The sequence below is a fragment of the Octopus sinensis genome, linkage group LG2 (genome assembly GCF_006345805.1).
Source record: "Octopus sinensis linkage group LG2, ASM634580v1, whole genome shotgun sequence".
NCBI lineage: Eukaryota > Metazoa > Mollusca > Cephalopoda > Octopoda > Octopodidae > Octopus > Octopus sinensis.
The window spans coordinates 26,533,359-26,543,201 of NC_042998.1; the positions used below are offsets into that span (position 1 = coordinate 26,533,359).

At 36.6% G+C, this 9,843-nt stretch overlaps 1 long non-coding RNA gene across 1 annotated transcript; it reads left to right on the plus strand.

Moving 5' to 3' along the window:
- Window positions 1-3,198: 3,198 nt before the first annotated feature.
- Window positions 3,199-5,851, plus strand: LOC118762247. The gene is made up of 3 exons (XR_004998001.1): window positions 3,199-3,214; window positions 5,198-5,201; window positions 5,781-5,851. It is a non-coding gene; the product is annotated as an uncharacterized LOC118762247 (long non-coding RNA).
- The last annotated feature ends 3,992 nt before the right edge of the window (window positions 5,852-9,843 follow it).

Sequence of the window (9,843 nt, forward strand, 5' to 3'; positions counted from 1 at the left end):
AGTTGACCTCGGAGGAATTTGAACTCAGAACGTAGCGGTAGACAAAATACCTCTTTTTACTTCTTTACTACCCACAAGGGGCTAAACACAGAGAGGACAAAGAAGGACAGACAAATGGATTGTCGATTACTTCGACCCCAGTGCGTAACTGGTACTTAATTTATCGACTCCGAAAGGATGAAAGGCAAAGTTGACCTCGGCGGAATTTGAACTCAGAATGTAATGGCAGACGAAATACCAGTAAGCACTTTGCCCGGCATTCTAACATTTCTGCCAGCTCGCCGCCTTGTTAATATACCATTTTGATTGTTCCGATTCTAAATTTACTATTAAGTTGTATATTATCTATGTAGAGTTCAAAGATTCGCATTGAGTATGCTAACACTCACTTAACTATTATATGATAGCATTCATAATTAAACTTAAATTAACATATAATTTATGGTTTTGATCAGTTATTTTGTCTATCATCTTATATTGATCACTAGTTTAACTACACGGTTTTGTACAAAGCTAATCATTATAGCTTATGAAGATAGTCTCGTATTGGTGGTACATAATGCCAACATAGAAACATTTATAGCTGATTAGTTGTGTAAAATATAGTTTTATGACATTCAAAGTAAGAAGCATAACAAGTAAAACCGTTTGCAATATTATAGTTAGAGAAAGTTATAACTTCCAGCTATTATTCAATAATTGTTTAATAATTAGATCACATTCAAGCTTAAAGCTCTTATACTCTGAAATTCTTTATAATTTTAGTAGCAGCAACTAATTTTCAACAAGTAAATTAACAATCTCATGTCGGATTAAATAGTTTAACGATCGCAAATACAAGAGCATTAAACAGGTAATGAGGCGACTTTTTCACCAGTTTAACATCTTCAAACTTATCACAACACATCAAATATATTAAATTTACTCAGTTCCACGCTAGAAGTTTCTTTGGTTGAAAACAACATAAAATAGAAATAAAAAAATAAAAAGAAACACTTTGAGTAATTAGGTGATTTTGTTTTTCTTTTTGCGAAATATTTATTACTTGCAGCAGTATTTTGCTAGTATTTATTTTGTCAACCGTACGATGATGATAAATATCCAATACTGATGGAAATTAAGTCAAGATTCATGAATAGAACCAACTAAAATATCATTTCGTCTCTGATAATAACGAGCTTCATAATCGTTATAAATCCTTGGTATTACAAACATTGCATGTATTTATTGTATAACGAAGGTCATCTCAATATGCCTGAAAGTTGCATTACAGAATCACCGATATTGCACTGATCATTGGCATCACTTTTCTCTGTTTACTCTTCAGCATGCACACACATACACACACACACACAATGCTAATGCATCACTTTTACGTGTGCTCTACCTGACTCTGCTATTTTTTGTATGATGTGCATTTTGGATAATCCTGATGCCATATTTTTATTCACGTATTTATTTATTTATATTTTTATTAGCCTGAGTGCATCAATGACTGCTTTTGGGATTGTTTGCCTTTTCAATCTCCATATTGTGGTTATTTCTATTTCTAAATCTTTATCTTTGTAATTTGCCATTTTCTTCAGCTCTTTCGTGAAGATGTTTCCATCCAGAGAGATAGAAAATAATTTCAATATTTCCTCTTTTTTTTTTTTCAGTGTTTTTTTTTTCATATTTTTCTTTATCTTTCAATATCCGCCATCTTTTACAGAACCTCTAAGAAAGGTGGGAGAAAAGAATGTCCCCACCAAATAGGGGATCTAACCTGAGTGCTGAAATGCTACTGGCTCTCCATCAGTAATGATGATGAGGGTTCCAAGTTGGTCCAATCAATGCAACAGCCTTTATTTTTTATCTTGTATCTTTTACTTGTTTCAGTCATTTGACTGTGGCCATGCTAGGGCACCATCTTGGTGGGTTTTAGTTGAACAAATCAACCCCAGGATTATTATATTTTTTAAAGCTTGGTACTTATTGTATCAGTCTCCTTTGCTGAACTACTAAGTTACAAGGATGTAAACACACCAACACCAGTTGTCAAGTGGTGTTGGGAATAAAAACATAGACACAAAGAAACACACACACACATGATGGACTTCTTACAAAACCAGCATCCAAAGAATAGTTTCAGAGTCCTTGCTCATCATCAGTCTGGAGTAGCATGGCTTGCTACCTATCAATGCCTATCCACCTTTGAAAACATATATGATGAGCAATGACTCTGAAACTAGTCTCTGGATGCTGGTTTTGCTGGGTGGAGGTGCTTGTCTCTATTTTGAAAACACAAGGACACAGGAAATGTGTCAAGTCCAACAGGAAACGGTGTTTCCTAGGGCTAAATAACAGTAGCATTCTTCCCTTTCATGGGACTGTCACATTAAGTTGACAACATGCTATCACTTTATCATGCTGCTACTGCATAAATCTCTCTGAGAGATTTAGAAATATATTATTTCTATTTTCACAAATGACATACTTTTGATTTTCTTCTCTCCTTTGTCTCTGTGTTGATGTTTTGTTTAAAACTTCATGTGCTCCTCTCAGAAATGAAAAGGGATCAAGAGTTGTGGTAATTTGCTGTACTTGAGAAGATACATCAAGCCAAGTAGAATTGCTGCCGTCCATACACACAGGTTTGTCTTTTACAAGTGCCAGTGTCATAGAAGATGCACTTATGCTGGTACTGCATAAACGCATCCGTACTGGTAGCATGTATGAAGCACCCAGCACACTCTGTTTAGTGGTTGGCATTAGGAAGGGCATCCAGCCATAGAAACCATGCCGCAAGAGACAATTGGAGCCTGGCCAGCTCCTGTCAAACTGGCCAACCCATGCCAGCATGGAAAATGGATGTTAAGCAATGATGATGATAACGATGATGGTCTGTGCTTCTCTCATAAATTAGTCATTCATCTCAATAATTCATTATTTTGTATTAAGCTGCCAGTAATGGTTAATTGGCCGGCCTAGAGATTTTATTTCCCAGATGTGATAGATGAGATAAATAAAAAAAATTCTAGATGGAATTAAAAATGAATTATTGAAGGTGATGGCTTTGTCTTGTAGACCAAGATTTAAACCCTTCTGATGCCAACCTGCTTGAGACTTACCTCTGCTTCAATCATACAAGCTTCCTGTTCAAAGTAATCTAAATAGTAACGTTCCTTCAAAATTCCATTTAATTTATGTTCCAAGCACAAACTTAATAATGACAGTTATTTTATTAATTTATTCAGTATTTTTAAAATTAATTGAAACAAAGTCGGTATATTTCAAGAGAAATGCTGTAACAAAAGTGTTAAATCATACTTCTTAAAATTCTCATCAACATTAACCATGACATACAATCTATGTATAAATATTTATATTCTCAAATATATAATTATTGTTCTTGAGGAAAATTCAAATCAATTTTTTTTTTATTTGCTTCAAAGCTGTTCAATTCAATATTTAAATGAATTGTTATACATACATATACATATATATAGATATACACACACACATATATATGCGCAAAGATAATTTTCCTTATATGGTAACAACACTGATATTATGGAAACATGGAGTTAAATCATGAATATGTGATACTTTAATGTAAATTTGTATATAAAGAAAAGATACACAAAATAATTGATTATATTTCTTGAAAAATTCCCTGAATGTCTTAAGCAAAATAAGAATAGGTTGTAATACAGCAGCAATGCTGTGTCATTTTCTTTTACCTTTAATCTTTTATCACTCATTAGACTGCGGCCATGTTGGGGCATCTTCTTCAAGAATTCTTTTATTGAATGAGTCAACCCAGTACTTAATGTTTTAAAACCTTGTACTTGTTCAATTGGTCTCTTTTGGCGAACTGCTAAGCAGATACAATCACACAAAACATATATATATGTATATATATACACACACACAAACACATGTCAGGCTTCTTTTCAGTTTCCAACTACAAATTCTTTCACGAAACTTTTGTCAGTCTGTAGACACTTGCCCCAGGTGCCATGCAATGGGACTGAACCCAGAACCATGTGGCTGAAGAGCAAGCTTCTTACCATACAGACACACATGCACCTATTCTTTTTCACTCTTTTATTTGTTTCAGTCATTTGATTGCGGCCATGCTGGAGTACCACCTTTAGTCGAACAAATCGATCTCAGTACTTTGTAAACCCAGTACTTATTCTATTGGTCTGTTTTGTTGAACCCCTAAGTTATGGTGATGTAAACACATCAACATTGGTTGAGATATATATGTATATATATATATATATATAAAGGGCTTCTTTCAGTTTCTTATTTCTTTACTGCCCACAAGGGGCTACACACAGAAGGGACAAACAAGGACAGACAAATGGATTAAGTCGATTATATCAACCCCAGTGCATAACTGGTACTTATTTAATCGACCCCGAAAGGATGAAAGCAAAGTTGACCTTTGCGGAAGTTGAACTCAGAACATAGCGGCAGACAAAATACTGCTAAGCATTTCGCCCGGTGTGGTGACGTTTCTGCCAGCTTCTTTCAAGCAAAAAAGACACTTGCCCAAGGAGCCATGCAGTGGGACTGGATCCAGAAGCATGTGGTTGGTAAGCAAGCTACTTACCACACAGCCACTCTTGCACATATGGTAATATATAAAAAAAATGTACTTGTTAAAATTCCACCCCCCCTACTTACAAAATATCTGGTTTTCATGTCTACAGTTTGTTAAAGACTTTTTTTTCTTTTTGACATGTTGCTAAGTGATAAGGAGAGAAAAGTAATGGGCAACAAGGAGAGAAAACAACACAGAAGATAAAATGAATTTTTAGTGCCGTGTATAAAAATTGTTATGTCACCAGATAACGAAAATGAAAAAAAGATACATAACATTCAAGAACTGACTAATGAATACTAAAATAAATTTATCGTGCTGTGTAGACATGAGAAATTATTAGGAATTTACTAGAAACCAGAAGATATAAAATAGATGATTTGGCAATAATATTCGATACAATTCAGAGGTCTGAGAAAGTTTGATGGTTTATTGTTTTTGGTTTCTTTTTACTTAAATAAATCAATATCAAACTTGAAATATATTTTGACATCGTATTTGTTTTTCATTCAAATTTGTAAATATCAGTAAAAAGACAAAAAGCCTTCTCTCTACTTTCAATAGTATTTCTGTGGGTCACTTTTTTTTTTTTTTAACTTGGAGTACAGTAGAAATCTTACCGAAATAAATATTTGTGACCCCCTTCGGTCACGACACAGACCATGGGATTGCACCTAGAAAGTTACCCTCCCAGGCACAAGTCCAGGCAAGGTTGTTTATGGAAGACCAGCAGTCGCCCATGCATACCGGCCTCCCCTCCATGCCACCAGTGTTATCCAAGGGAAAGACAAAGGTCGATACAGCTTGGCACCTGTGACATCGCAACTAATTTCTACGGCTGAGTGAACTGGAGCAACATGAAATAAAGTGTCTTGCTCAAGAACACAACACGCAGCCCGGTCCGGGATTCGAGCTTACAACCTCACGATCGTAAGCTCGACGCTCTAACCACTGAGCCATGCGCCTTCACGAAATAAATAAGTATATAAATATTTGTTTAGATGTGTTATGTATGTATGTTGTCTTGTCTTTTTAGGAACATGACACTATTAGGAAGAGTGGATTCCTTGTCCCCTTGCTCCCGGCCCCTTTCGTCGCCTCTTACACCACAGGGAATACAGCGACTGCATTCTACTGGTCCCCGCCCCAGTCACAGGGATGGGGTTGCTAGTTAACCCATAGCTAGGACTAGGGCTGGATTAAAGTCCATGGAGGCCCTAAGCACCTAAAAGGTTTTGGTGCCCTCAGGTATATGTAAATGGTTCAAAATATAAACAAAAATAATTTAAAATGTAAATTATAATAAACCATAAAAGTAATTTTTATTTTTCCAAAATGAAACAAAATTCACAGTAAGATGGAAAATAATGTTTATTTTTGTATGCTTCCATTTTATTTATATTTGAAAAGTTCTCTCCTCAATTTTTTTTTTGATTGCAAAGTGTTTGATGGTATCGTTAAAATTAATTAATTAAAATTAAAACTTCTGCTTCTATACTTCTATATTGAGTAGAGATAAGGCATTATGAATATTATTTTAGCAAGTTTAAAGTGATTTCTTTTGTGCCATAAACCATTTTCATTTCTGTGGTGGGCCCCCGTCCCTTGGTGCCCTAAGCATGTGTTTATTTTGTTTAATGGATTAATCTAGCGCTGACTGGGACCCTTACAGGTGCTACCCCTCTGGGCCAGAGTAGACCTGGGAACAATAGTGTCTAAGAGATGGTTTTACACTCCTCAAACTCTGAAACCAGAGCCCCAGGGTCCCACTACTGGATGTAGTTTATAGTTATACCTAGGACAAAGAGAGTTTATAAGTGACAGGAAAGCTTGGAGAGTGTTTGTGGATGGATGAGTGAATTTGATGTTGGTCCAAGGGGTACAGAACCAGCATATGCTGTTGGGCCCCGCTGCTGATATTGGGGGTTGCATTCTATGCCTTGACCCGAGCATAGGACGGGGCTTGCCTCTTTGAGCTTTGAAATGAATGGAATGCCTGGTGTGTGTCTTGTGGCTATCCCCTCCTAAAAAAATGGGGAATAGGCCTGGGTATATGTATGTGTACAAACACACATATGTATATGACAGTAGTATAGTTTGTAAAAAGATTTGTCTCATATCTCTCTCTCTCTCTCCCTCCCTCTCTCTCTCTCTCTATATATATATATATATACATAGACAGACAGGCAGGTAGATAGATAATTGTTTTTAATCATTTTTTTTAAAGCTAAAACAGTGCAAGTTATGAAAATTAATAATACAGGTCAATGAATTGTGCTTTTACCTGTTGTTTCAATATTTTGAGGTTTGACTATCTTCAAGAAATCTTTGGAGATGTCAACTAAGAATCCACACACACAAACAAACACAATTATATATATGTATGTTGCTACATATATATATGTATATATATGTAGTTGATATGAACAGAAAAACAAAAGACAAAGACAGGTGTGTGGCTGACTATTTTTGTAATATGAAAATCAGTGGGAAAATTAATTTCATGTTACATCATTAAAAGAATACTGTAACATGAAATTAATTTTCCCACTGATTTTCATATTACCAAAATAGCCACATAACAAAACATAGAAGGACAGACTTGAATTTCATATCACCAGCAGCATTTCCTGCCAGAAGTGTAACATGATTTTTGGAAGCTTTAATTCCTGGTTTTGATTTTACTTCACAAGATATAAAAGTTTTAATATGCATAAGCATTTAGAAAAGCACAGTTCCAAGAACATTGTATATTTGCTCTGGCATGTAGTATCTTTCACCGATTATCTTCTTTTCCTAATTGTTCATGATAATTAGCAGCAGCCTTTGTACCAATAACTCTGAGCACCTTTCAAACTCCACCTGTCTAACACCCGTGGACATGTTTACAAAGTCAGAAAACAGCACAGCTCCCATGACTTTCAGAAACATTTTTTCTCGCTAAGAGTTGCCGAAGCATGGAACAAACTGCCGGCATCAGTTGTTAGTTGTCAGAGCACTGCATCCTTCAAAACTTCCATGCTTCCTGAGATTCGCTAACACTACACCTGATTTTCTCCTCTCCATACACACGCAAGCATGTATCTGACTCATACACTGTTCACTTCCCAGACATTTGTACATTACTGCATATGCTTTATATGCACATTTGACAAGTTGTGGTGCACCTGAGCACTGTATGCAATAATTTCATTATTATTATTATTATTATTTAACAGCAGCTTCTCCAGTTATTTTTATGTTGTGCAAATTCAAGCAATTCTTAAACTTTTCAAACCAGCCTTTTTTAACCAGAAAAGGAGAAAAGACTTTTCATTAAAAGTTTCAACATTCTTTTTCTGCAAATTGTCATATAAATTATTGCCTTTTTCATTAATTACCATCATGCTTAACTTGTTGTTGTTGTTGGGCAAACTTATGAATCAATGGTGTTCTAATTAGCTCATCTCATTAAATCTGACATGAGGAATCTCTTTCACTCTCTCTTGTACTCTTTTATTTGTTTCGATCATTTGACTGTGGTCATGCTGGAGCACCACCTTTAGTCAAGCAAATCAACCCCAGGACTTATTCTTTGTAAGCCTAGTACTTATTCTATCAGTCTCTTTTGCCGAACCACTAAGATAAAGGGACGTAAACACACCAGCATCGGTTGTCAAGCAATATTGGGAGGACAAACACAGATATACAAATATATACACACACACACATATATATATATATATACATATATATATATATATATATATATATATATATACACACACACGACAGGCTTCTTTCAGTTTCCATCTACCAAATCCACTCACAAGGCTTTGGTTGGCCCGAGGCTATAGTGGAAGACACTTGCCCAAGGTGCCATGCAGTGGGACTGAACCCGGAACCATGTGGTTGGTAAGCAAGTTGCTTACCACACAGCCACTCCTATGCCTATAGGCGTAGGAATGGCTGTGTGGTAAGTAGGTCATCATCATCATCGTTTAACGTCCACTTTCCATGCTAGCATGGGTTGGACGATTTTGACTGAGGGCTGGCGAGCCAGATGGCTGCACCAGGCTCCAATCTTGATCTGGCAAAGTTTCTACAGCTGGATGCTCTTCTTAACGCCAACCACGCCGAGGGTGTAGTGGGTGCTTTTTACATGCCACCGGCACTGGGGCCAGTCAGGCAGCTCTGGCAACGACCTAGCTCGAATCTTTTTACACGTGCCACCGGCACAGGTGCCAGTGAAGCGACGTTAGTAACGATCACGCTCGAATGGTGCCCTTTTATGTGCCATGGGTACAGAAGCCAGTTGGCTGCTCTGGCAACAATCATGCTCGGATGGTGCTCTTGGCACCCTACTAGTACAGGCATAAGTGCCAGCAAGGTGACGCTGGTAACGATCATACTTGAATAGCCGCTCTGTCAACAACCACACTTGTATGGTGCTCTTTGTACCCCACTAGCACGAATGCCAGTCATTGAATTGATTTTTATTTCACTTGCCTCAACAGGTCTTCACAAGCAGAGTTTAGTGACCAAAGAAGGAAAGGTATGCATAAGCGGGCTGGTTATGCTCCTGGCATAGGCCACAGGTTATGGTCTCATTTGGCTTGCCGGGTCTTCTCAAGCACAGTATATTTCCAAAAGTCTCGGTCGCTAGTCATTTCCTTGGTGAGGCCTAATTATTCAAAATGTCTTTCCTGTTTTCAAGATTGTAGGATTTAACCCTTTAGCATTTAAACCAGCCACATCATCATCATCATCACCATCAGCGGCCCAAACAAATCAGATCTGGCCTCTTCCACCTACCCTACAGTATCACTCTAAAAAATAAATAAGTGCATCGTCGAAACCTCAAAGCTAAGAGATAATGCCTGATTAATTCAAAGCGGTGTGAATAAATAAACATTACATTTGATAAACTAATCTGGAGTCTAAAGGGTTAAATTTGAAGGAGACTTGGCTGCTATTTTCAGCAGATTGAGCAACTGCATAGAGGCTTCAGTAGAACCAATTTATTATGAGAAAAATTTTCTTCTGCAGAATAATCAACATAGCAAAGAAAAATGGTAATGGTAATGGTGATAGTTATAAAAGAATATTTATTTAGACGTATGCATACACTTGTTAGAATTGATCCATTATATTAACAAAAATCCCTTTGCCAGCATATCAATGTAGGTTTATGCCGCCGATTAATAATAGTTCCATCATTATAATAATAGTTTTGTCTTTTCTCCCTAATGTAATTTATGATAAGGACA